Below are 27385 nucleotides of genomic sequence, written 5' to 3'. Positions count from 1 at the left end.
CAAAAAGCCCAAAGTTAAATATGTCACAAAGTTCACTTAATTCTGAACTAGAAACATCAAGTGGATATATACAGCCTGTATCACAGCTTGTGTAACTGAGCTCCTGCTGGCAGCATGTAGTGACAGGGAACAGGTGAAGAAACACCTTTAGACTCCCACAGTGCTTGGGGATGCTTTGAGGCATTGCTGAGAGAGAGCCAGGAGTAGGAGCTGACAATTCATCCTCCATAAGGAACTGTGCTGGGCCTGCTGGGACTTGGCCCGCAGACCAACTGGAACCATTGGGCTCTACCAAAATGCCTGTGACTAATCTTTCCTACCCAGAGGGACCCATGTTTTCAGGCCAAGCAGGAGGGGATTTAGGAGGTCTTTGATGCTTTTCTCTGTGTTGTTCTCTTAGGTCACTGTCATGGTACAGCCTCTCAGGAAAGCCAGCCAGCTTTGCTGAATGGTCTAGAAATTGGACTGCAAGGCATTTCTGCTCTTTTAGCAGCACTTTTTAAAACAGCCATGCTTCAAATTACACAGTCTGGGGTTTCTGTTAAGCATAGGTTAATGCCCTTGGAGCCATAAGCCATAGACGTAGCTGTGAATTTAATTTTTCAGTTCTCTACTATATACTTGGCCTTTTGCTAGTGGGAGAGGAAAGAAGAAACAAAACACATGTAGAGGGGGATGCAGACAGATGATTGCATGTTCAGTTATAGTTGTGTATTGAACTTCTGCTAATGAGGGAGACCAGGTGCCGAGCTCTTTTGAGCCAGAATATCATACTACTGCCTCTGCTTTCAAGCTCAGCCTTCCCATTTGGGCTATTCTGTCAGTTCCCAAGTGTGTTATGGGAGTTTGTGTCAGAGGTCCAGCTCCTGGTATTTGTCTGGCTGTGGGAACAATAGGATATTCCCATACCCTTTTGAGGTAGAGGTGCTGGTTTGTCTTGTAACTGCAGTCTCCTGATAACTGACTCAGTTTCAGCAGTTGATTAAACCAGGTTTTAATGAATGGCATATAGGGTGTTTTGGTTTTAAATCTGCAGTTTACTCTCTAAGCCAGGTGAGCTGTGACTAGACATTGCTTTCTGTCAGATTAAGCATAGTCTACATGCAGTGAGTTGGTAACCCCAGGTCTGCAAGACACAATTTCCTGCTCAAAGTGGCATTGCATGACTTCCATGCTGAAAGGCATCATGGAGTAGTCAGACTGTCAGCAAGGATTGAGGCTGTTCCCTGCTGGCTAATGAGTGATCCTTTCAGACCAGGGCCAGTGGTGGGCACAGTGGTGTGAGCCATCACTTGGATGTGTCCCATGTGGCTGCCCCTCACATGTAGGTGAGATATGGGAATTCACAACAGGGCTGAGTTTTTTTCAGTGTCTAAGGAAACAGAGAATGTTAGTCTTCAAGGCTGTTATCTGGATGCTTTTCATGGACTCTGCAATACTCTGTCACTTTTTAAACTACTGCTCTCTGAAATCACAGTGGCAAGCTCTCCTTATTCATAGTAATTACACTGATAATTAAATAATAATGTGATATGCAGTGTATATACATATTCATATACTGAGCCTCCCTTTCCCCTGTTTGGTTTGTTGTTTTGTTTTTTTTTTTTTGGCAGACTACAGTTGTCAATAAATCTCAGTGAAGCACAAAGACATTGTCTGATCTTGTTCATGACCTGATCTTGCTCACCTTACTTGGATACAGTTCAAATCAGTATGGGATTGCTGGTACTTGTAGCTAAGCAAAGAATAAAATCTCCTCTGTTACACAGCAGAGAAGCTGATTCTATTTTATAATTACCCAGCAACTATGCAGAGACTCCCATCTGTGGCTATATTTGGCATCCAGTTATTCCTGATGTGAAATATACCACCCATGGGAAGAATGCAAGAAATAGACTAAAGTTCCCAAAGATTGGGGACTTGCTTTCTCTTAAAAAAAAAAAAAAAAAGGGGATGTGAACTTTGGCTAGGAGATTCAGAATGTAAAGGGGAAATAAACTAAGCATCAGTAACAGCTTGAAATTGTATGGCCTGTGAAAAGATGAAAAACTGCTCTTATCAATGAATATTGTTTGTGTGGCTTTAAAATGTGTGATGTTCTGGTAGATCATGATTTCCAAGGTGTAGATTTGTTTATTTGCATGTACATATATGTATCCATGTGTATATATATGTACACAGATGTTTGTGGGAAGTTTGGATATAAAATATCACTCCGATTCAAGTGTGGTCTTAAAACCAGTTGATGTTTTCTACTAAAATAACTAAGTATATAAAAAATTGTCATCAAATATTCAGCTGAATATTTGAAGACTTTCTGACTCATGTGAATAGCTGAAGACAAGTTGCTCAATAATAGATATATTTTAATTTTTCCATCATAGCAATGCTTATGTACTGACAAAAGGTACTTGAAGCCTAGGCATGCCATTGGAAAATACAGTAAACACACTCTAGAAAAACAGCTAGGCAGATTTTACTGGATAAAGAGTGTTGAAAATACCCTTTGGAAAGATAATATGGATTGTATGATATTCTTTGATAGGGCCAAAGAGCTTGTGTACCAAGCCTATTGTATAAATAAGCTACAAACTAAGAAATCGGGTTGTATGTGAAAATAAGTTTTAGAAGCCACAACCAGCAATCTGATTAAAACTTCCTTTTTTGTTCCTGAGAACATACTAAGGTCATTGGAAATAATCTACAATGATATGAAGGCACTTCCACACAAATAGTTCTCAATTTAGAAGTACACCTAGTTACCTATACATGTACATGTATAAATAATACATATGCACTGCAGAGCATTTCTTCAGGAATCTGTTAATGTCTATGTCAAAGGAGCAGGGAGGACAAGTAACTTTGAGAGCAAGGTTTGTCAGTTCAGCAGCTTTTGCTCAAGAAATACATAGGCATTTCTAGGCAAAAGTAAGTTTTCTTTTTTATGTGGCTGTCCTCTGAAGAGATAGCCTGTGGCTAAACGCAGGGGTGATGGCTGATAATGTCATCTCATGCACATAGCTGTGTAAAGTGCTTTGAGTTTGAGAGGGGGTTCACTGTTTTCAGACAGGACTGGAGCAGTGTAAAAACTCATCATTTTCCACAAAGACCTGACTAGAGAGTGGCAATCTGCCAGCACATTTTTGATCATCAGATTTTGTTCCCATTCCAGATGAGGGACAAAACAGAGTCTCTATTTTTCTGGTATGATTTTCCCCACCCCCAAGGAATGTGTTAATATTTCATCATTTTGAAGAAATGTAGTGGGCAGCATTAAATATTTACGTCTCTCTGAAGTCACACAGATGCCACCAGGATACCTAGCTCTACATCACACATGCTCTAATTCACCCCAAACACCCACTGTTTGCTAATCTTCAGCCCCCGTCGGTGCCGATAATGAGAAAGAGGAAATGGAAACAGCAGGGATTATATGCTACTGAGAAGTCCCAGTTTCTGGTTGTAATTCTTTCAACAAACTCTTGCAGACTGTGCTCCTGCTTTGAAGTTTGAACACCTCTGTAATAGTGCTTGGCTCTGGTGATTTGGCTGAGAGATCTGGGCTTGGTTGGTTTATTTGTGGTTGTAGGTTCACAGTTCCACGTGATGGTTTACTCTTGGTTTGCACTTGCCTGTGGTGTGCCTGCTCAAAGCTGGGGCCGTGCAGATTGTTTTGCCCAAGCACTGAGAGGTTAATTGCTCAAATTTGCTGGTGACAGATTCCAGATAGAAAACAGTCCTCACCATATCCACTGTTGTGTCTGTGTGTATAGTCATAGCCATATTGGTGAATGGGGTGATTTTCTTATAGTGAATAAATAGGGCCTGTTTTTATAAGGCAGAAAGTGTGTGTTTGTCTTGAATGCTGGGTTTCAGCATGCTCTGTTAGTCTGGGTCATCATGTCCAGTATACTCAGATGTGTGGGTAGTGCAAGTTTCTAATTTAAACCAAAAACTTCAGAGCCCATGATTGCCTTCTTATCCCCATAGCACAGGACAAGCAAATCATTTGTGTAAATAGCTTTACATCAGTTTCTCTTAACATCTTTTTGTGGCTATCTGTCAGGCCACTGTGGAACTTGTTATTGCTGCTGGGGTGGTCCTTTATTCATAAATCAAAACACTGTTTCATCTCGTGGCAAGTGAGGGGAGTCAATTTATGGCTTTAAAAACAACTTGTGCCATCTGCACGGTTACTAATACGTGTCTCCAGGAAGTACCCATGTGTACATAAAGGAGAGCTTCATGTGTGCTTTCCACTCAGAAGCTAAAGAGATAGTTTTGTCTTGTGTATGTGTATATATGTATGTATTTGGAAGGTGAGACATAGCCTTAGTTGCAAGTGGTTGGCTTACACATAATTACTGCCAAAAAATCCCTGTTGGAGCTCTGCTCCTCTGAAAGGTGCCAGCCAATAGATTCCTCATCTGTGACAAGGATGGAGAAATAAATGCTTTGTTTGCAAGGGATGAGATTTATCAGGCTTCAGATGTTTCTCTTCTTGTTTTAGTGGTCTGCAGTCAGAGCTGACAGATGCTCGGGTGTCAGTGGTGACTCAGCAAACCCCGCTGTGCCGGAGCTCTGCGGACACGGTGGGTCCCCTGGTGTCACACAGCTGCCCTCGCTGTCCCTGCAGTGCCTCTGCATGGCCCCACTGAAGGGCATGCAGCACTCTGAGCTTGGCTGGAGCAGCACCCTGGGAGGCTGTTTGCTTTGGGCAGGGATTAAAAGTGGCTGCGAGGCTGCTGCGAGTTACCTGCTGGGTGAGCAAATTCCTCCCATCTAGAACAATCCCAAGCGTCCAGGGGAATACAGAAGTATATTTGCCCCACCAGCAGCTCCAAGCACGGCTCTGGCACAGTCATTGTGTGTGACTAGATCCTCACAGAGAGACTGACACATTAAAAGTGACTTTGTAAACATCGCCCCTTCTTAAAATGGAGAGAAATAACCCATCTCTTGTCAGGGATCCGGGCTGTCTGAAAGCTCCTGGGGGAGCAGCTGGGTGAGGACAAAGAGGCAGTGTGCTGAGAGCAAGCATGGCCACTTCCTGAACTCTTCAACTTCCCCTCAGTGCCTCTGGAGCTCAGGGTCTGGCATGTCATGTCTCTGCACGCTTACCGAGGGGAAGATGCCTAAGCTGCATGAGTCTCACAGTGCTCTCAAGTGTCTTCCAGTGTAAATAATACCTTGGCCATTTGGCCCAAAACCTTCAGTGGGGGCAGAGCAGGTGCATCTGCAGACATGTGTTTGCACATGCTTTCCTACTACAGCTGCAGGAGCTCAGAGGTGCGTGCACGAGATGGGTGTGTGTGTGTCTCATGCAAAAGCATCCATTTTATGGGCTGGTTTGATGGGGGTTTTTCAGTCATGCACGTATTTCCTTTTGCATGGGTGTCCTATGCATGTTTACACATAACATACTTGTATCTTTTATTAGCTGAGGGTAATTTGTTTAAGACTTAGCTGCTGCTCTGTAAATCCTGTTGTTGCTGCCCCTTTGCCAGAGGTCACTACTCTCGCATCTCTGTGGATAGGAGGGATTCTCAAAACTATTGTTACTCTATTTCCAATTATTTTAACCCACTGATATAAATTACTGGAGCTAGTTTGGCTCATTTGATAGTAATGAACTAGTGAGAGGTGGTAAGAAGCCCTGAGGCAGCAGATGGGAATGTAATCCCTGGCTGGTGGTCACCAGGAGGCTGCTCACAACATTGATGTCTTCATCTGGTGCAATTTAATTATAAAGATGACATTTTGGTGGAAACCTCTTAATTTACGTAGAAATTGCATAGAATTCATCTACCATGGGCAAAGAAGCAGCTCTGATTGGCTTGCTCTGGGTCTCTCACTGGCTCTGGGTTTTGTGTGACAGCCTGGGCAGTGGCAGAGCCAGCTTCCTACTAGCACTTGTCTGGTTTTGCCTGAAAGTGAGAGGGGAAAGAAATCTTGTGAGCTTTTGACCACTAGATCAGCTCCTCAGTGTGATCCAGGGCACAGGCTGTGGAACCACTGTGCCAACACACTTGAGGCAGCTGGGGGGTGCAGTGGGAGAACTGAATGGTGGATGCAGGACAGCCACGAATGAGTGTTGCTGCCAAAAGATTTGCATCCCAAATTTGCTGCATTACTGTCTCTTCACTCTTTTCCTACCTTCAAGGTTTTCACGTTCACACTTAGGTACAGCTAAAGCAAATCTGTGCCCCAGCAAAGATCTTTGTAGTCGGTCTGTAAGGGAACCCCTGTGGGTCTGTAACCCACTGCTTTCACCCAGGCCTTGCCAGGCTGATCTGTTGGCAGGCATTGTCTGCTGACCCAGGCATTGTCTGTTGTTATTTCAGCTCTCACTAAATAAAGGTATGCAACATTTATCTTCACCCCTCCATTAGCTTGATTGATGAGTATTTAGTGTTTTCCACAAGGAGCCATCTACCAGCAGAACAGTATCTCCTTGCTGACTCTGGTGTGACCATTCTGCTTCTACTGGGACATGGTAGTCTTCAAACTTTATCTCCAAACTGTGTCAGTGCATCTGGTGGTGCACTCAGGGCTAGATTGCCTTTCCAAAATTTATGTCTCTTTAAAAAATATTCTGATAAAGCACCACCTATTGACTAGTCCTGGTAACATAGTACTCTAGTACAGGACTTTACTGTCCTTCCTTTTGTGGCGTATGTTCAGACCTGTTTGCCCATTGCTAGATAATAATGTGTGTATGTACACTGATACAACTGAGAAAATCTCTACTCTTCTGAAGACGTGAACTGCTTTTCATAGGACTCAAACTTCTGTTTACTGTATTCAAATGAAAGTATTTCTGAAAATTGCTGATGACTGCATCTGTTTGAGTTCATCAATTCACTACCACTCTGAGCATTTGATAAACAAATACCCTTGAACTGAAATTTCCCATGCCTGCAGTGTAATTACATTCTCCACTACTGCATTTGTTTCCCCTTTAAAAAAAGAGGCACACTGAGTATACTGTGGCAGAATCACATTCAGCATTTGGTATTAATATACAGCACAAAAAGGTCCATTGAATCATGGAGTGACTCAGAAGGCAGTAGAAGAGGGCTTTTTGGCTATGCAGAAATGTCAGTGGTTCAACATTAGATCAGAAATGTCTTTACCATGTTTTGGGGGACAGTTGGCTGTTTCATCCGATGTTAAAACGTAAGCAAAGCGAGTCTAGCAAGGTGCGGTGAGGAAGTGTGTGTCACATGCTCCCCCACAGGAAACGAGACTGGAGCTGCTGGGGAAGTTCAGAACTGGGTGACCTCCAACAGATTCAAATAGCACAGGTTAGTTCTCTTCAATCATCTCTTTAGCTATCCTGCAGGGTTCTGCACATGTGTTTTCTCTGATTTCTGGCAGCAGTGGATGAGGAGTGCTCTGTATGGCAGTTGTGGTAGCAGGTAGTAAGCAGCGTGGGATTTCAGAGCAGAACTCTACAGCACAGAAATAGGAAGCTCGTCTGTGGGTTAGCTTGGTTTGTGCAAAGCTTGGAGCCTGCCTTGCAGTACAACAGCAGTGTGGCCTGAAGTGTGGATGAAATCTTCTCCATCTTGTTAAGACTTCTGTAAAATAAGTTAAAGGTCTGGATTTTTGATAGGGGTGTTCAGTGTTAATAAATACCAGAAAGCACTTTTCCAAGTAGAGGTTTAAAGCACTGACTATAGTGAAAACTACTTTTAGTTTGTTTTGGCAGTACCAAATATGTAGCTCTTCTTTGATTTTACTGGCACAGTTTCTCTTTAAGGTTGTTAAGGTGTTCTTTCATTCCTGGTGATTTCTGTTGAGAAATTGCATCACAACTTTTCTGTGCTGGGGAGTTTCAATTCGGGAGCACATTGCATCAGGAATGAAATGAAGTTAGGTTGGTGCTGGAGAATTTGGGAGCTCTCAGAGGGAGACTCTTTAATGGGATGTAGGTTTTGTACTCTAGCACAAATATAGATTTGTTACTTTTAAATTACTGGGCAACTGTGATTAATTACAAATCTTAAATGCAAAGTTGGAGTGAAAGTTACAAAGAAAACAGCATGATAAAATGTATAATGCATAGAATCTGAACTAAAACTAAATCCTGGTGTGGAGTCCACGTGGTGCTGGGAGAGCGTGGGGAAGAGGTGACGGCCCCACGGCCAGCTCCAGCAATGGTGGCTGGAGGCCAAGGTGCCTGCTCTGCACCTTGGGTCACAGCTTGTGAGGCAGAGGGGCTTGCACAGGGGCGGTGGCAGCGATCTCACACGAAATGCAGCTGCTGGAGGTGACAGTGCTGTAACAAAGCCATCCCATGCATTAAAATCAGAGATCTGAGCGTCAGGCAAGAAGTCCCAAAGTTGCCCATACTTATTCCCAAATACTTAAAAATATTTTTCTGGTCATGTAGAAAATCAGACTGAGTTTCACAGCTCTCTCACCCTCTTGGTACCACCTAGAGCATTCATCCTGATGTCAGAGCAGAAACGCCTGTGTAAGATGAAGGCTCGCGCTGGGCCAGGCTGCCGCCGCCTCCAGCACATGGAGCTGGATGCTGCACCTGGCCCTGCTGCGGGGCATGGAGGGTCTTGGCAAGCTGGGAATAGCAGGGCCTGTTCCTGGGCAGTTAAACAGCTCTGTGCCTCAGCCTTGCAGAGCTTTGCTCTCGTATTTTGGGCTTCGGGGCTTTAAATGCAGAGAAGGCTTTGGCTTTAGCTGGGCTCCTCTGCTTCTGTAAAACCAGCAAGTTTTCATAGAGCCAAAGTTCTGCCCCAAATCAGCCCTTCTGATGTAGTAGGGTTTATAGTCTTTACTGGAGCACTGTTTAACTAGGAATGCGATTTAAAAGCAATTTAGTAAAATCCCACAGCAGACATTTTCATTTCAGCCTAATCCTGTCTTGTAGCGACTCATCTCAAATAGATTAGGAGTTGTTTTAAGCTAAATGTAATGGCTCGTAAATAATATATTTGAGCCTCCATGCAGTGGCTTGTGCCAGGTATTTGAAACAGAATTAGGAATGTGTATCAGTTTATTTTTTAAATAAATAAACCCTAACACTTCTGCTCTGCTACCAGGAGTGAACGTAGGCAACCAGGACTGAAAGAGCAGGAGAGTTGTTAAAGAGGGGGGATTTCTGAATGGGCCTTTTCCAGCAGCTTGTATTATGAAATCCAGGGAAAGAATGTTTCTTCCTCTAACAAATTAAAAAGGAAATCTGCAAAAAGAGGAAAGGGAATAAAAAGTACAGACTAAACAAAATGAATTAAAATTGCATTGGAATGAGAGAGAAGGAAACCAAAAAGAGAAAATAATAAAAAATAGAACCAGATGGGGAAAAATTCTGTGCTTAGGAAACAGGCTACTCTTCTCCTGCACTTTAGAAGAAGGAGAGACTGTGTACATGTGTCTGTGCATTTATAGAAGAAAAATTCCTTTTTCTGTGTGTTTTTTAAAATTGCTTTTGTCTTTCCCTTCAGCAATGCTAATATAGTTTGTTGATTTCAGGGTGCTTCAAATTTAGATTGAAGCGTCATTAGAGAATCTTTAATTCTGCAAATAAATAGAATAAGCCACTCAATGTCATCTTAATCACTAGCTGGTTTTACTCCCAAAAACTGTGGCTACGTTGCACTGTTGAACTTGTGTCCACTGTGCAAAGTGGACCATAGCACAGGGTTATTCTACTCTCTGCAAGGAGAAAAGTAGGAGTTAAGATGTGCAACACCAGCTACTGCAAACTGGAGCTGCATAGGGCAGCTTCAGAGAGTTTACAGCAGATCCCCTTGTGGGTTTCATTTTGCCACATAGCATATGCCAGGGTTGCATGGCTGTGAGAGACTGGGCTCTTGAAACTGATTTCTAAATTGAAGTAAATCTGTAAAATGCTGAATGGCTACTGTTCTTACATTTTATTTTAAAATTACTGATTTTTAAAGATTTTGTTGGTTCTAATACTGAATACATCAAATGGTCAAGTGTATTTTTTCTGGGGGTGTTATTTGCAGCACATGTGTCACATCTTCCAGGCTGTTGCCTCTCATTTTCTTCCCCCCACAGATTTGTTTCAGCCTTTGCACGTGTTTTCCTCTAAAAACTACAGAAACCTCCTAATTACAAAGCTAATTGTTGAACCATGTCTGTTACTAGGAGCAGCTGTTGTCTATTAGTCCTACCATCACATCCATGGCTTTTTATGTTTTTCTGTTTTCCTTCCACTGTTTGTAATGGCTTTTGCTATGTATGTGATGCTGAAGTTGGAAGAATGATCTTAAATTTGTTTGAGAATAAACTAGGTCCTCGGGCCTCAGTGAGCAATAAGGAGAACCCAGCCAGTGTGTTTTCCTGTTCTGATTCCTCTTTAGAAGGAGGGGGGTTCTTCTTTCAGTACACTGCCACTTTCTCATGCAGAATTTCTACTTATTCAAGGAAATACATAATGGACGTGTGCTCAGGCTCTGTGATCCCCAATGGTTCACAGAGTTAATAGTTCTTTTCCTTTCTTCTTTGCAGGATTGTGCATCCTGGGAAATGTTATTGCCATTTAACTAACTTCAGAAAGTGTGTTCTGGACTGAATTGACCAGACCTCCCATTCTATGCAAGCATCTCCTGCTGTGACCAGGTACAGAGCCTGTGGGGTTTGCACTGAGGGGTGGGAGTGGGTGGGAGTCATGGTGTGAGCAGCAGCACAGGAAGCTCCTCTGCTCTGTGTCACTCCTGGCCTGTAGGAGTTGGAAGCCACAGAGCCATCTCATGTCTTAGGTTGCAGTGTGACAGTACAGGAGCCATTCTTCTCCAGGGCAGATAAATGGCAGTGCCAGTTTACAGGCATGCTCTGATGTGCCACACCTTTCCTAATGTCAGATTTAGGTGCCTTAGGTCATGTCAGATTTTATGCCAAATCCATTAGCTTTTAACATGTGCAGTGAGTTATTTTCTGTTTGTTTTTGTGGGTTTTTTTTTTTTCCATTCCAGTAGTACAAGGCTAACAGTGAAGAGATTTAAGACTTAGCAGCTAGGTCAGGAGACCTAAGGTACAATATTACCAGGCAAAATGAATCTGTAGCTGTCATGAATTAGAGCAGATGACATGACACTTGAAAACTGCATAGTGAAGCCTGCAACGTTTACAGTTTGGTGCTAATGAATAGGTATAGTATGAAAAGATTCACTGAAACACATGGTTAATAAGAAAGAAAGAACAGTGTGTTTACTTGTTTTTAAATTTTAGTTTAATTAATTTTTAATTTAATTTTTGGTTTAATTTTCTTCTTGTTGCAGCAGAGGCTCCATCAGAAAGCATGAGCTTTAGAAAGGCTGCAGTGTACTGATCTAGAGCTGGTGCAGTCCAGCAGATCAAGTATTTCCTATCTCAAATGCTCTGTGTTGTAAACCCCAAGCATGGCTTCCTTATGGTTAGTGGGCCACATAGAGACTGATGCTGGCAGGGTGCCAGACTGGTTGGGGATTTTGGTTCTCTGTAGACATGAGCACAAAACCATTCAGGGTTTCTTCTAGATTAAGCCTGTAGCTGGTCCAAGTGGGTTGATACTTTGGTATAGTTTCAGCAGTGCACTTTGGAAACCACAGTCTAGAGAAATCTGGGTGCTAGGCTTGGGAGCTGTGAGAGGGAAGAGCTAGCCCCAGGAACAGACAAATGTCTCACTTCGTTTGTGAATCCACAGCTCTTACCAGGCATGGACTGCTGCTGGATGAGGGTTGGTGCAAAGACCAACCCTCAATCTCAACCAGTATTATTTGGAGGAATATTCCACAGGACTGAAAAAGATGATACCACTGTGTGCTCAGTAGTCAAACCTCCCTGTTTGGGTAGGAGGGGGTGGCCTGTTCAAAGAAGGGAGACATGCAGATAAGGAAGATACGAGTATTTATAAACTTAAAATGCAATACTGGGATAAAGATGGTGCATTGTCACTCTTAGCCATTTCACATATGATATGGGATTATGGAACAGCAGTGATGATGACAGCACAAATACCACCTGTGAGGAAAGATTGGAGGAAACATGACTGCTTAGCCCAAAAGAGGAGAAGTTCAAAGAGACATGTAACCAGTTTTCAAGTAACCATGAAGAGGAAAGGAATGATTTCTTTTATGCATCACTTGTAAATAGTATGAAAAATAGTAAATGAAATTGCAGCAAATGGAGGTCTAAATAAAGTACTGGGAAAAGCTTCATTGGCTGTTAGGATAACAAGATAGATGACAGGGACATTGCAGACTTTCCACCAGTGGAGATTTTTAGAGAAAAAAAGAGTTGAATACTGCCAGGAATGATATAATCTATGGTGACTCAGGGGAAGGAAGGGTAGCTGCCCTCTTCCAGCCCTGCTGTCTGTTTTTTTGTATTTCAGTCTCCTTATTGACAGTGACTTTGAATTTTTCTGGTTATTGATGAAAGCTGAATAGTTATTTTAAAGGCAGTAAACATTTCCATATGGATGGTACAGAGCATTTCATACTTCACCTTTCAGGGAGGGAATGGAAAATGCTGTTTCTGAGTTTCCTGAGGAGATCTTTCTTTTGGAAGTAAACAGATAAAATGAGTGTATTATACTCTGCACTGTGGGAAGGTATTGAGTTATTGTTAGCAGCTGGCAGGGTAATGACCAGGTCTGCTCCTGGTGTAAGAGGGGGACCTGGAAAGGCAGGCCCTGCTGCTTTCTCAGGTGAGCAGAAAACTGCTCTTTTACATCACACATCTCGGAAGTCTGGTACTAATGGCAAACTTCAAATTCATGCTGGCTGCATTTGGCTGTGTTGAGCAGCATTCCCTAATAGCAAGTTTTGGTGGATCAATGCTCACCTGAAGTGTTTGGCTGCAGAGCTGAGGCTTTCTTCATGCAGCAGCCCTGGTGCTGCTGTACCCTCTCTGTGCAGAAGCAAGGCTTTTTCTCTGAGTGGTGGTGCCTGGACTGGCTCTCCCTGTGACCCAGCCTCCTGTGAGCCTGCCTGCTCACAAGGGCCTTGGCAGATGTTGAAGAAGAGAAAGATCCCTGCACCATCATTTTTTCAGGACTGCCAGTCATCAGGACTGCAATTTAAAAGAAAGTGGACTTCATGAGAGTCATAATATCTTATGACCTGATAAAACCAATCCAAAGCTTCCTTTCAGCTGTGAGTTTGATCCAGATAATACAGCTCTCTGAGTTTAGGAAAAAAAATTGCTTTTCATTTGGAAGCTTGTGGCCTCAGATTTGAAGTAGCTCTTACTCTCCATCTAATTACAAATTCTGGTTTTGAAAGCAAAGATGTTAGTAGTTACAGGTCAGTCTGCCATATGTGAAATTTAGCCTTCAAATTTACTTAAAATAAGATTTGGTTTTACCCCTGCAAGCTCACCAAATCGTTCAGCCAGTTTGATGGGGGTTTTGGCCATATTTACAGGACTCAGCAGATGTGATGATAGCTTTAGCTGGGGTTCAACAACTGTGACAGCCACTCTCATTACAGGTAAGGGGAAATGGGTTGCCACCCTCCAGTACTTGCTGTTTCAGGGCACCTGCACCGGGCACTACAGCCTGCAGCTACCAGTTTCTTTTCTCTTCTGAACTGCTGGTAGACTGGCACTAGCAAGGAAAAATTACAGCTGTTCTTTGGAGTCAGAGCATTTGTTGAATGTTCTGAAGAGGAAATGCAAGTGCTGAATGATGGTATGTGGCTGCTTTTAGTTTTGTGGGTATGTTTTCATGGCAGTGGTATGTCATACATACTTTTTTTTAGCTTGAACTACACTAAATTACTACTTTCATGCAATAACCTGCATTTGGAATACCAGCAGGAGCTCAGCTAGACCTGCTATCTTGGGTGGAGGCCAATAACCTCCAAACCCAGCTGTTCCCTGGGTCCCAGTGAGTTCCTGTGCCACCTGTGTGGCAGGCTGCCTCAGAGCTGCCAGCTAACACAGAGGTGCCATGCTGGCTGGGCACCACTTCCAAAACAGTGCAAGAGCTAGGAGGTACTGCTGACCCTGGAGCAGCTGGATGAGGCACCTTGTCTTTCCTCAGGCAATGGCTTGTGGCTCCTGACGAGTTCAGGCAAGATGAGTATTTGTCCCTCTTGGCAGACTCACCTTCCTGGCACCTATTCTGGGCTGTGCAGTCACTAGCTGTGGCCTCACATGGGCTGTCACTGCAGTGGCCTCCATGCCCTCCAGGGCAGGCACCCACATGGCACACTGCCTTTGGCTACACTTGCTTCACAGAAATGTTTTGTTGTTGAATGTCTTAGAAAACAGTTAGAGATATAAATATTTAAAATAAAATGCAGATGACTGAGTGGAACCTCTTGGTTTTTACTCACCATGACTTGAGAAACACACTCTTTTGACATGTGTTGACTGAACCAGCTTCATAGGTATCAAGTGGAGGGGTGCTGTATGTTTCCAGCCCGGATAGCTGCAGTAAGCAAGGCAGCTGTACTGTTTTCCCTCTCAGGAAGGCAGTCCAGGACATGCCTTTGTGTAGGGGGAGATTGACTGGTTTGTGTCCTGAGCTGTGACTTTGCCCTATTTTTTTGGCAGAATCCATTAATAATCATTCTTTCCAGCTTCTCCTCTTTGCTCACTAGCTAAGTACTTGCCATGTGCAGCTGTAAAAAGTTGTTTCCAAAGAGAAATAAACTGGAGCAAAAACTTCTGTAATTGGAGATGGGGAGGAAAGCAGATGGGCGTTTTCAATTTGTTGTCCTTGGCTGCTTTTTGTTTCATTTGTGCCATGCTTTAAACCAGAGCCCTTTACAGGACTGTGTGCCCTCTTGCTTCTGCCATCTGTGCCCTCCCAGTCCTAGCTGGAGCAGCACCAATTTGCCTGTGTCCCTTGCAGGACCAGGGGATAATCAGGGCAGTCACCATCAGTCAGAGAGCCCTGTGCTTCATCAGCAGTGCCGTGATGTCAGTACATCAAGGTAGAAATCTCTTCAAGTCTCAGACTTAGACAAGACATAAAAGTAGTTTCCCTCTCTCTCTGTTTTTTTTTTTTTTTTTTTTTTTTTACCCAAACCCCTCATTATTAAACACACACAAATTTTAGTGCCTCTCTAGGTAGATCAGGGAATTTAAATTCCTGCATTGTCTTTCATGTAACATTAGAATTGCTTTGAGTTTGAAGGAACCACAGCCTGATGAAAAACAGAACTGGTACCTTGCCATCTATTAGATAATTGCCAAAACAAGTAGAGAAGCCTGTTTCATAAATGAAATCTTCAGAAGATTCTGAAAGCCCTATCTTTGCTTATAGGGCTTCCAACTGATCAATGAAACCTTAGATTAGTCACAGACAGCTGAACTGTGTGCCCTTACAGTAGGTATTTAAATTGGCATCACCTGCTGCAGATGTGTGCTGTGTACTTGGATGCATACCTGCGAATTTCATGGTCCCAGTATCATCAAATATTCAGCTAAAGGCCCAGGTGTCTAATCTGAAACCTCCAATTCAATGTTATCTCACCTATATTTCATAAACATATATATTGCATAAATATCAAGTCCTGCTGCAAAAGCAGATGGAAGAATTTATGTAAAAATGGCTTTACAAAGCTATTGTGAGTAAAATTTTTATTGTAGCTCTGTTCTAGTAAATGAAACAAAGTGTAATTGTGGTTGGTCAATACTTTGATCTCAGCTTGGTTTGTAATGATATAAATATGAAGAATATTAGTATTGCCTGGATTTTGTTCTTTGCATTTTGGCAGCTTATTTATGAAATAATTGAAACGTCTCTTAGCTGTACCTCTCTTTTCCAAGTGATTTTTGACATTTTTTTCTTGCCAAAAGGCAGCGTTGGAAATACTTAACAGAAAAATTCATCCTTGTATTACTCAGGATGTTTTCCAGATTGGGCCAAATGGAAATTGCTGGTGATAGGAACAGCACATGAGTATTGCTGGTGATTGCACACATGCAAATTCTGATGCTGAAGGCCGAGGTCTCTCCTGTGGAGAGATGTTCAGTGTGCTGTGGGTTAGATTTTGACTGCTTTGCAAAGAGACAAACTAAACCCAAACAGAGAAGGAAGAATTTCAGGTTTGTCCTTCCACTGCTTCAGCTGCAGATGGGAATCTGAGTGAGCAGTCACCAGGGCATCAGACTCCTTGCCTGGGGATATCTCTAAACCCCAGTCCACAGGTCCCAAAAGCCCCTGGGCTGGAGATGACCTTCTGCAGGGCACTCTGCAGGCCACCAGTTTGCTTTGGAGCTGCCCTTCCCTGGGAGTGAGTCTGGAGTAGGAGATCCTCTGTGGGGTTTCTGTACATATTTCCATTAGGTAGCAGGTTTTTTGTCCAGTAACTGGTGCTGGAGGCAGGAAGTGCTGGTCAGCTCAGAATAAGGCATATGATGAATTCAACACATTCATTGCTCAAGTGGAAAAAATGAATCTTTATTGTCCCTTTTGCTAGTCTGCTTTAGCCCTAGAACTTCACCTGGCAGCCCTCATCATTTATCATACTAAGATTCTCATTACTGCCTTAGGATTATATCTTCTTCTAAATCTAAGAAGACTTCTTAGGTCTGGAATGAATCCAGACCTGCTATCCAGATGATAGCAGTTCCTATCATCTAAGGACAGGTGGTACTTTTTTATTTTAAATGAAAAAATTACTCTTAAAATTAAGCTTTTCTTGTAGTTCCAACAGAATATCAGTTTAAAATTTATGGTTTTTAAAAGAGAGAAAATGATGGTCAGATTTAGTAGATTTTTATATATGATGCAAAAGAACCAGACAATGCCGAGATAATGACAACCTTCAGTCTTCTTTATTTAATGGTTCCTTAATGGTTATCTGGTCTGTTAGTTTTGTACAGTCCATCTAAAGGTAGTTTTAAGGTTGTCTTATTGAGCATTTTTTAATAGCAGTAATGTGTTGCTTCCTTTATCTATATCTCTGAAGTTGCAGGAGAAGTTTGCTGCTGGATTCCACCCAGACAGATAATTGGGTGGTGCAGGAGCATAACATTTTGGCTTTCTTTTTAATATGGATTAGAATAAGGCCTCATTTGCCAGGATATTAGGTGATCATGTAATTTCACATGTGCAATTATGTGTTTTCAGTAATATTACTGCTTTCTTTTTTGTTTTTAAATTGATCCTTTTCAAAGCAAAATGTGTATGATAAGATATTTGAGATTAATTTTAATCTCTTATCCTTGATTTACCTTCTGGTTGGGTTTTTTATTGCTTTGGATGCAATTTGGGTGCAAATCTAAAGTTGTGTAGACCATTGAGAACAGATCATGAACTTTTGGCCACGGTATCTTGAGTAGTTTGGGATGAGCTAAGATTGGCTCCAATGTGAAGAAGGAGCAGTTGAAGTCCCAGAGTTTGGGCAGGGGTTGTTTCCTCAAGAAAACCCTCTCATTGCTTCAGATTACTTTTTGTCCCCTCTTTTCCTTTCCCTTTATTATGTCCATCCTGATTTTAAAGTCTCTTCCACAGACTTGTTTTTATATTGCCCAGGTCCTTTAAAAATAATTACTGAAACCATAGCAGCCCACGTGGAAGCTTTCCGAGACACAGTATGAACTCTAGAGAGCCAGCCAAACCCCAGAGGCAGAACTCTTTTCCAAGCAAGGAAAATGGATACTGAGAGTTTCTTGGTGTTTGTGCAAACTGATGCTTTGTTGTCCAGCTTCTGTGTGTGCAGATGCCCAGCATATACTGCCCAGCTTCAGATACATCTGCATTTTGGGGGGGGTTGAAAGTGATACTCATTTATTACTGTAAGCTAGCATGTAAAATTTGTAAGAGTTTCATTTTGTAGCTATTCTCAGAGGAGGATCTAAGATAAAATACCTACTTTGGTAAATACTAAAAGTTTGCAAAGTAATGGTATATTTTGTGTATATTCATTTTTAAGTCAGTAAACTGAAAATTTTCAATGGCTTTATTGGAAACTTGTACTAATTCCTTAGGCAATATGAATTGTAAAAAAAAAGTAAATGTTTTGTAGCAGCTCAGCAGGGTCTACAAAGAGCTTATTTTTTCCTGGCCACATTGCTGAAATAAGCCTTTAAATGGCAGATCAGATGCTGGTTTACAGCCTTTTGAAGTGGAGGTCAGAGAAGGTTTGTGAACACAGGGAATACAGGGGATATGTAGAATGAGTTCTCCTTTAGTACCTACTCAGTTAGTAAGAAGTGGTGTGAGTTTCTGTTCAGTGGGTGGTTTGTGAGCAGGGCACAGAGGGTAAGTTATGGGGAGCTTGTCTATAGGCTGTGGACCTTGGAGACAGATGACAGCATATCTTGCTGGTTGTTCTCCCCAAGTTCATGGAGCAAGGTACCAGCAGTGCTGAGCACAGGGTATGGCATCTCTGTGCCAACTATGGCTGTGGGCCTTGCTCCACCAGCCTTCCTGATCCAAAGGATGGTGTTGTGGGAGTCAGTGCCAGCCTTGCTTGTTGACTGTGACACTTGTCAAATTCATTACTTATGTGCAGATATGATTTGGTGCCTCACAAATGATCTGGTTTAATGACTAACCCCGAGCTACAGTGCAAATCCCTCCACAGGAGAAAACATCAATGGACTTCATGGGATGTACTCTTCTTAATCTCTAAATGTGACCTCTAAAAGTTCAAATGCTTCAGCAAAGTCAGAAGGTACAATGAGTCTCATCCAGTTGCCTCTGAAAACTGGCCTGAGCCTTTCCATGAACTCTAATGAGAATAAATTCAGGCTCTCCATCTCTACCCAGTCCAGTGGAGGTTTCTCACCACTTCGCAGCCTCAAATCATTCAAAATTAACTTCAAGAATGGAAAATTAGATTTTTTTTTTTTAATTAAACTCTCTACCAGGCCTGGTTGCCTGTTTCTCACAAAACTGATTTATGGTTCTTGCTGCATTGAACTGAGGCTTTTATTGACAGTAAACTGGCTCTGAGGTGGTGGTTTTCTGTACTGTCTATGGTGGAGCAGGCTCCCTTACATTATGCAGATCTGGGGCTGGCTTTTGCTTTGTTTTTCCCACACTCCAGGCAGGTCAGTCTTTGATTGCTCCTCTAATGGCAGGTATTCAAGTTACTCTAATTTACGTCAACACCTGGGCTGTAAAAACTCCAGTGCACTCTTGCTTGTGCAGTTGGTCTTTCCCTGATGACTGCCCAGGCCACTTAGCTTTTTGTTTGGGCTTTTGATGTGAAATCTGAGCTGATCTCTGTGCACCATAGTTTTTCAACATTCTCATAGGAATATTGTAATATTTATAAGAGGGATTGGAAAACGATGCTTTAAATTCATTCCACATGTCTTGCCCTTATATGCCTCAGATTTCCCCTTTAGAGATACTTACTATTTTAATATCATTTTATAGATGCTGCCTTTAGTAGAACAGCCACAATTCACTGCATGTTTAATAAGACTTAGTTGATTGTGATGAAGAAAATGCTTGATATGAAAAAAGCCTATTTGAATGCTGAATTGAATTCTAAACCTATACCTACTGAGAAATGAAACAATCTTCTAGTGTGGGAGGTCCTTGATCCTTTTCTGTAAGTATCCATTGTTGTTAAATGTTTCTTGACTGCTGCTTCATGCCATCCTGTTGATTAGAGAAAGATGAATGAAGGCACCATCAGCAATGGTGTTGTGCAGGTCACATCATTATTCATTTAGTGCCCTGGGCATGGAGAGGATGTGGTGTGGGGTATCCCATAGCTCCCAGAATGTAATCTGCAGCTCCTGATGGGCTCTTTTCATCCCAGCCTCAGGACTTGCAGAGATTTGCCCCTCATTCTAACTACTGCTCTGTAGGGGACTGCAGCACACCTGAGGGGGGGGCAGCAGAAGTCCACCAGCAAAATCCCAGAGCTTGCTCTCCACATTTGATTACTTTCTTGACTTTTTTCTATGTGTACTAAAAGTTGCAACAGCTCAAACGTCCAAAAAACCCTACATTTATGGTGGACTAATTTATGGTACTTTTGGCCTGTTATGCTACAAAAAGTGGATAGAAGGGAGAAAATGCTCCAGGTTTCTGTCAATTTGATTCAAAGAGCAGGATTGCTGTCCTGTTACACAAAGTAAACAAGTGGTCAGAGTTGTAACAACCTAGAAATAAAAGTGGAGCAATAGGTGGAAAGGCAAAAGGTAGATATGGTCGTGTCAACATAAGCTGTTTTCCCATGGTAACAAGCTGGGGATTCTGAAGGTCAGGCCATCCCTTTCTGCTTCTGGGTCAGCAGGTGTGGCTTGTGGGAAACATCCCTCCCTGCCCCTGGCTGTTTGCTGCCTGCCAGGCCATGAGTACCCTGCCTGGTGAGAGATGTGTGGTGCTGTGTTGTGAGGATAAGATGGTGGGAAAAGTCCTGGTCTTAAGAGCAATTATTTCGTTCTGATTTAGGACTCAATAACCTGGAGGCAATACTCAGAAATCCCTAATTTCTGAACTAGCCTACCAACAGCTCCTTGAGTTGAAGACAGTTCTGGGGAGAAAGCTGTGCAGTGCTGAGCAGCCATATGGCATTGAGTGATCACTACTACAGTGATGAGACACTGGGAAAAGTAGCCCCATTGCAGAGAAGCTCTTGGGCTATATGCTAGGAGCACTATTTTGTGAACACAAAATGTGCACAAGGAAGAAGAGATGAGGGAATAAGCTGGAGAGAGACATCAGATCCTTACTTGTCCCAAGTGTGTTGTCCCTGTGTGGAGAAGTTGTCCCTGTGGCCTCACCAGAGCACTGGGAGTCAAGTGTGCCTTTCAAGTCACCTACAGCCTGTGAGAATCCTCCTTGGCTGTTCTGGGCAGTGCCTGGCTAACAGCCTCGTGTGTTGGTTCCAGCACTCACCTTGATAACAGGTGGGTGGTGGATGGTGAAGTGTTAAAGGCAGCTCTGCTCTGGACAGCTGAAGGAGAGCTCACAAACAGCTCATCCTGAACCATCACTCCTGTCTGGGAGAGAGGGTGAAGGCTTTTGCCCTAGGGCTTTCTGCAGAGTGGCTGGGGAAAGGGCCCTTCATTTTTTGGTGTGGGGGCACGGATGAGATGGAGCTGGCAGAGGTTGCAGTGTCTGAGCATGTGTCCTCCTGTCCTGAGGACTGGAATACAGCCCAGTAATTAGATTTTTCTGCTGGATTTGGCCCTGGCCTCCTGCTGAGGAGTGACACACATGTGCCTGTTTCAAGAAGAGTAAAATCCCTCTTGAGGTGCCTGGTGCAGCAGGGGCTTTGCTCCAGGTGTCCTTTCCAGTGCTGAGGTGCTGTTCCCAGGACCAGGTTGCTGTGGTGGGGAATGTGGCCTGACCCTTGTTGCCTGAACAGACAGGAGTGGTTTTGTACCACTCCTCTGGGCACACTGGCTGAAAGAAATGATAGGAGTGTGGATTAGATGTAAGCAATTTCTGTTTTCAGTGAATCAGATACTTTCTGCTATAGTGTGTTTGCTCTTACATTATCAGCTTTTCTGAAGTCTACATCCAAACACGTAGACTGACCAAAAGCTTAGCTGTTTTTTCCAAACAGGGACTATGTTGGTTACTAGAGGCAGTCCTTCAAAGTCAGCCATTGCATGTGATCCTCTGCATATCTTGAAAAGTATTTCACTGAAAAAAATAATCTTTTTCAAATACTTGGATTAAAACAACGTTCTGTCACCATAGCAGGCTATTTTTTTAGCTGTAATTTTTTATGGATGTAGCACTGCTGGATTTTCTCCATAAAAGTCTGAACTGTGTTTGACAGATAAGGTTTGCTGGATTCAGCTTGCTGTGGACCATAGGTGCATCTGGCTGTCACTGCTCTGGGCACCTGGGGTCATGTGCTGGCCCAGGGCTCTGTTGACTCACTTGTCACTGACACACACAGTAACTTGCTCTGTTACTGTATTCCTGTGGTGGTAGGAAGTAGATGCAAAGTGTTGAGGGTGTTTTAGGTCTCTGGGAAATTACCCAGTGTGGGCTGCAGATGATGCTGACCGGAGGATCACTGCACTTGGCTGGATGCTCTGGGATGAGGGAGTGAGCATGAGGAGTATGGAGGAAGATGGAGATACTGTAGGGTTGACAGAGCACAGGGGCCTGGGATAACGTGCATAGAGACATGAAAGCACCTGACAGCATCCTCACTTTTTTTTCCAAACTAGTCATGTCTTTTGTTTGTTCTTGTTATTATTTATCTTTATCTCCCTAGCTCCCCAACACCTGCACATTTTATATAACCTCTTATAATGGCATAACTGAGCTAAACTAACTCTGCAGTTTCTTGAAAAGGTATGTCCAAAACAAAACAAAAAATATATCCTCTCTCTGCAGCCTCAGTAGGGCAGGAAAAATGTTCACTGTGATACTGGCTTGACATGTTTCTTTCCCAAGAACTACCCCATTCACTTCTGCTAGAGACCCTTCAGGCTCTTGCTTTCCACTTCTCCCCTTTTGCTCCCTGCTTGCAGCACGATGGTGTTGCATCCCCCACATCTATCATTGCTGAATTGGAAAAGCTGCACTTCCCTATGGGAAATCCCTCCTGTGTGTTGTTCAGCTTGGGCCAAATCCTGTTTCAGGGCCACACACACCTCATCCACTTCCACATGTGCCTGTGAATAAAGCTTGTAATCCATCACACCTCCAATGGGTCTAGGCAGTAACTCTCCATCACTGACAGGTATACCCCCTCTGTCCTGGCATTTTCTGTAAGGGCTGGCATTTTTCAGTGTGGTGGAAAGTCATACTCAAAGTCATACTCATTCTGGGTACTGTGGAGTTTCCTTGAAATGCCAAAAGTCCCCAGTAAAGTAGGCTTCCTCTCTCTGGCAGCAGAATTTCCCTGGGTCTCAAACACTCATAGTAACTTCTCTGTTGGTCTCTCTTTTGGCTGTCCAGATCTCTGCAAATGGTTTTAGGGGTGAAAAGTTAGTGCCTCCTCTTGGTACCACAGCTTCCTCCAGACAGGATAGGACAACTTACATTCTCACACCCTTGTAATGTCCTGTCTCAAAGTCTTGTAATCCCTGTCTTCTCAGCCAAAAACTGTTCTTAAAAGACCACCACTGGAGTTAAAGGACTCAAAAATACTAACAGTAGCATTTTAGATGTCACTTTTTTTCCCTGGAGTTGGTGAGCTTCAGAAGTTTTATCCCAGTTAGGAGAATGAAAATCCAGGCTGTCCTGCTGAGTAAAAGGTTGTTATACAGCAGTCCCCAGTGTCTCAATTAAAACCTTTATCAGATAGGCTTTTCACTCCTCCAGATAGGCTTTTCACTCCTCCAGATAGGCTTTTCACTCCTCCAGATAGGCTTTTCACTCCTCCATGTGCAAGTGATTGAGGCCAGAGAGTCTCCTAAATATTTTTTCTTTACCCTATAGGGGAATTCTTCAGTATCTTCCAGTAACTTCAGGCCCAAAGGGTAGTTTGGTACCCTTGTTGAACTCTTTAGGCACTTAAACTCACCTATCTGTATATTTATTTATAGATTTATATATATATAGAAACTTTACTAAAAAGAGAAGAAGAAAAACACCTGATTCTTTTCAGGGAGGGATTTACAGGTGTGGTGTTGCATGGGAGGAGCACCTTCAGCATCCTCTCATTCCCACTGTGCCACACTCCTGGGCTGACACTTGGTGCAGGCAGCCCCTCTGGCCTTGGGATATTGTGGTGGTGGAACACGGGACATGTAGGCTTACTAATGACTCAGGTCTGCCAAGGAAAGTGGGAGCAGGGGGGTTCAAATTTCATTACATCATTGTAACTGGTTTTGGCAACAAAGTTTGATAGCTCAGTACTCTGTTAAAAAAAAATGATTTATGAAAAAATATTATGGTCTATATAAAACTGATTGTAAGTGATTTTCCAACTACTCTGTAATCTATTTAGGGTTAGCTGTGCTTTTTGTTTTGAGAGCTACCTTACTAAAGTGCTTGGTAGTGTAGCCCAATTTCCCTAAATTCAGATTTTAAAACAAAAAAATTCCCTTCTTTCCTTAGGAGAAAGTAATGGATTTTGAAAGAATCAAATCAACACTGATTTGGAAGTTGGGCCCTTTTGCATAGGGGAGCAATCAGCATTTTAATTGGCAACTTCAGGGGTTTTTCCCCTTAAATTTATATATTCTGTTTTATTTCTATGGTTGTTTGTTCCTTCCTCTTTTTTTGCTTGGAAATTAATCATGCAGGAAATGATTAACCACAGTGAGCTTGTCTGTCTGCCTCTGACTCAATATTTAAGAGGGAGGGCCTTCAAGCAGCTCAAAATGTCTGACCTGATACAAACCAAACACTTGCAGTGTGGTTGTTCACACTGTCTATCCCACAATAAAGGTCATGTTTCTTTTTGTTTCTTTTTAGCATTTGTAATGTTCCTGAAATGATTCCTGAAACACCAAATGAAATCTGAAGTGCCCAAAATGTGTGTTTCACTGCATTCAGTGCAGTGCCGTTTTTGCCCATTGCTCTTTAAGGCTCACTCCGCAGAGCAAGGGGCTCTTTGCAGAATGCGATGTGCATTTCCTCTCTAGTCTATTCTGATTTTTAAATGAAAGGAGTCTTGATCGTGATGCATTGCATAATATTTCATTTTGATGTATTTCCCGATGACGGCTGCTGCATGTGCCTGGTAGTTTGCAGAAACCAGAGCTTTCTTATGCAGGTTTTCTTTACTGGGCATTGTTGGAGCATCTCCAACAGTGCGAGCGGCTTTCTCCAGAGGCGGGCTCTGCGCTCCCGGCGGGGCTGCGGGGAGGCTGCCCCGGACCCGGGCTGTGGCCCCGGCAGGGCAGGCGGTGTGAGGATTGCCTGGAGGGTGCCTGCTCCGGCAGGGCAGGCGCTGTGAGGATTGCCTGGAGGGTGCCTGCTCCGGCACGGGCAGCCCGCAGCCAGCGGGCCGGCTCTGCGGGGCACGGTGCCGCGGCCAGCTGTGGGAGCCCTTCTCTCCTGCTGCCAGTCCTGACCTCGGGGCTCGCTGGCTGATGCTGCGGTCACTGCAGTCCTTTCTGCCGCTCCAGCAGCACTCGCCTAGACAGAACGTTTCTATAGAGCTCCTTAAAAGATGGGATAATTTACACTGGTGCCTCGAAAACACACTAGTATGTGTTTCCTGGAGTTTCAAGTTGCCAATACACCTTCAGCCTTGGTCTTTGGGAACCAGCTCCTTTTCAACAACCCTGCAGCACCAAGCATTATAAGAAACTTGGTTGTTAACAGATTTGGTGGGTAAAACTTATTACTGGTGGATTACTATTTCAGGTATTTTATAGTGTCAGTTGTTTGCAATTTAACATCATAGCCTTTTCTTAAATTCAGCTCTTTCCCATTGACCGAGAGCAAATAATGATGTGAATCCATTGCAGAAGTGTAGGACAGTAACCAAAGCTTTCCTCTAATGGCAGAGTTACACTTAACATCTCAGGACGACCCTCTGCTCTGTGAGAAAGAGTCATCCTGTGAATTGGTGAGGAACAAACAGCTGCAGAGTTCGAGTTCGGCATTGTGCTGACTCAGCTGTTTTGGTTCTGCAGCCCAAGAGGTACTCTCCCAAGGGCTACTCCCAGCACTGCCCTGTGCTGTCAGAGCAAGTCACCAGGTCACTGCATCTTTTCAGACCATTGTTACTCTTCATATAGGCTTATAGTGAGTCAGAAAGAAATAGACTGTACAAAATCTAACAACAGAACACCAAGGATGAGTTGGAGATTCAAGACAGAGGTGCTGTTTCTTCCTGCAATGTTTCAGCTTGAGTTTCTAAAAATATCTTTTTCATCAGCAGAAGCAGAGTCAGAGTGACAAAAGTAAGAGTGAAGAAGTATTGCAACTTTGGTTTTAAACTAAAATTTGACAATCTAGGGTGTTTTATGGGCTCTGAGTGTATGCATGATACGTTTTTGTGTGGGCAGACAGGTTTCTTAGTCACGCCTGTGATCTCTTTTCTGATGGCTCCTAAAGGAAGTGTGTGCTCTAGAGCCCCATGAGTAAACAACCCTGCAGGATGCTTGGGTTAAACTTCAGGCCAGTGTTGCCAGAGTTTGGTTTATTACAGAAGCTTGTCCTGTGCTTCCAAAATGCTTTTTTCCAGCCTGTCTCTGAGGGCTATAGGGCTTGTTCAACAGCAGCAAAATGCAAGCTCACCTAATTTCAATGGCAGCTCAGTTGAGAGTGCCCTTCAGTACCAGAAATACCAGCTAGTGTGCAGTGGTTGAGTACAGGAACATGTAAGATGGGACAGAGAAGAAGGGAACACCTAGTGCATTTCTCCTCACTGCCTTCTTGCAAATCATGTGTGCAGAGAGGGTTTTGGAGAAGCTGGACGGTCTGTGGGTAGTAGCTTCCCCTTAGAGAACTCAGGCTTCAGGCATCACCTTACTTCCTCTTTATGCCACCAATTCCTTAAGAAGCTGATCTAAAACAATCCAGTGAAAAGGGAAAAAAAAGTAGAACAGAGCAGCCCAAGAGGGAAACAATCTCTAACTGACAGGGAGGTAGCCAAGTATGGTATTTTACAGGAAGGGCTTCACAGACCACCTGGCTCACTTGCTGCATTCAGGTCTGAGCTGCCTTAAAGGATTCATTTAAAAGTCTGATATCAAACCAAACTGCCTGTTCCAGAAACTTTCCTCTGACACATGGAGTGCCAAAGAGACTGATGGTACATTATCTAGACTGCTTTGACTTCTTGGCAAAGCAGCGCAGAGAGAAGAATTTCTCTTTTTAATCCAATGAAGCAGTTAAAGGTTTGGTGAAATACCCTCATGGCACAGTTAAGCTAGAGACAACTGCAGCTGTGAAAAGACTTGTGTTAAGAAACAGGATGGTTGTGGTCTGCTGTAAGAAATAATTTTCCTGTTGACTATTTTTTTAAACAGGAAGCTGAAGAACAAAGCAGCATTAGTCTTGGTGCTTTTAATAGGTTTCAGATTTCAAATATTGCATTTAGAATATGCTGATTAGGAAAGGATAGGGCTTTGTGCAGCCTTTTATGTAACAGCTGGAAGCTACAAATTTGGGAGATGGGAATAGAACTAAATTCAAGTGGATCCTCTGAATAGGAAGCTGTTGTTTCTCTGGGGAGCTTAGGTGCTCAGTAATGCAGCAGAGGACTGATGAGAGCAGGCTGGTCTGTTTGCAGGCCCCTGAACGCCGGTGTTTGCACAGCACCCTGTAGGCTTGGCTTCACAGTTCCCTCTTTGCCAGTCACTCTGTCTATTCACCAGCTTCCCCTCTGCTTTGCTCTCTCTTTTGCAGTAACTGGAAACAGTTTCTGCAGTGTGGGAGAAGAAAACCTGCAGGCACTAGTGCCTTACACCACTTTGAACTCCATGACTTTTCTAGATGGTCAGCCAGAGCTATGGGTGATGTGTCTGACTCCTTCCTCCCCAAAGATTTTACACAAAATCCATTAAAGTCTTATTTCAGAAAATATTTCTTCTGAGGAAGGTAACTCAGCAATTTGAG

General features: G+C 43.2%; 1 protein-coding gene across 4 annotated transcripts in view; it reads left to right on the top strand.

Annotated features, from left to right (window-relative positions):
- WIPF1 (WAS/WASL interacting protein family member 1) overlaps positions 1-27385 on the top strand; it is a 55471-nt gene that overhangs the window by 10254 nt on the left and 17832 nt on the right. For 2 of the 4 annotated variants that reach the window (XM_050976868.1, XM_030240876.2), the window contains exon 2: positions 10501-10611. The gene's annotated coding sequence lies outside the window, so the exon portion shown is untranslated. Of the gene's footprint in view, positions 1-4564; positions 4593-7176; positions 7308-10500; positions 10612-27385 lie in introns of those variants that run through there. The other 2 variants (XM_030240888.2, XM_030240884.2) reach the window with 2 other exon arrangements.

Source organism: Serinus canaria, chromosome 7, assembly GCF_022539315.1.
Source record: "Serinus canaria isolate serCan28SL12 chromosome 7, serCan2020, whole genome shotgun sequence".
In the NCBI taxonomy this organism is placed as follows: Eukaryota; Metazoa; Chordata; class Aves; order Passeriformes; family Fringillidae; genus Serinus; species Serinus canaria.
The sequence above is the reverse complement of the archived record's forward strand: the minus strand, read 5'-3'. Positions and strand labels throughout refer to the sequence as shown.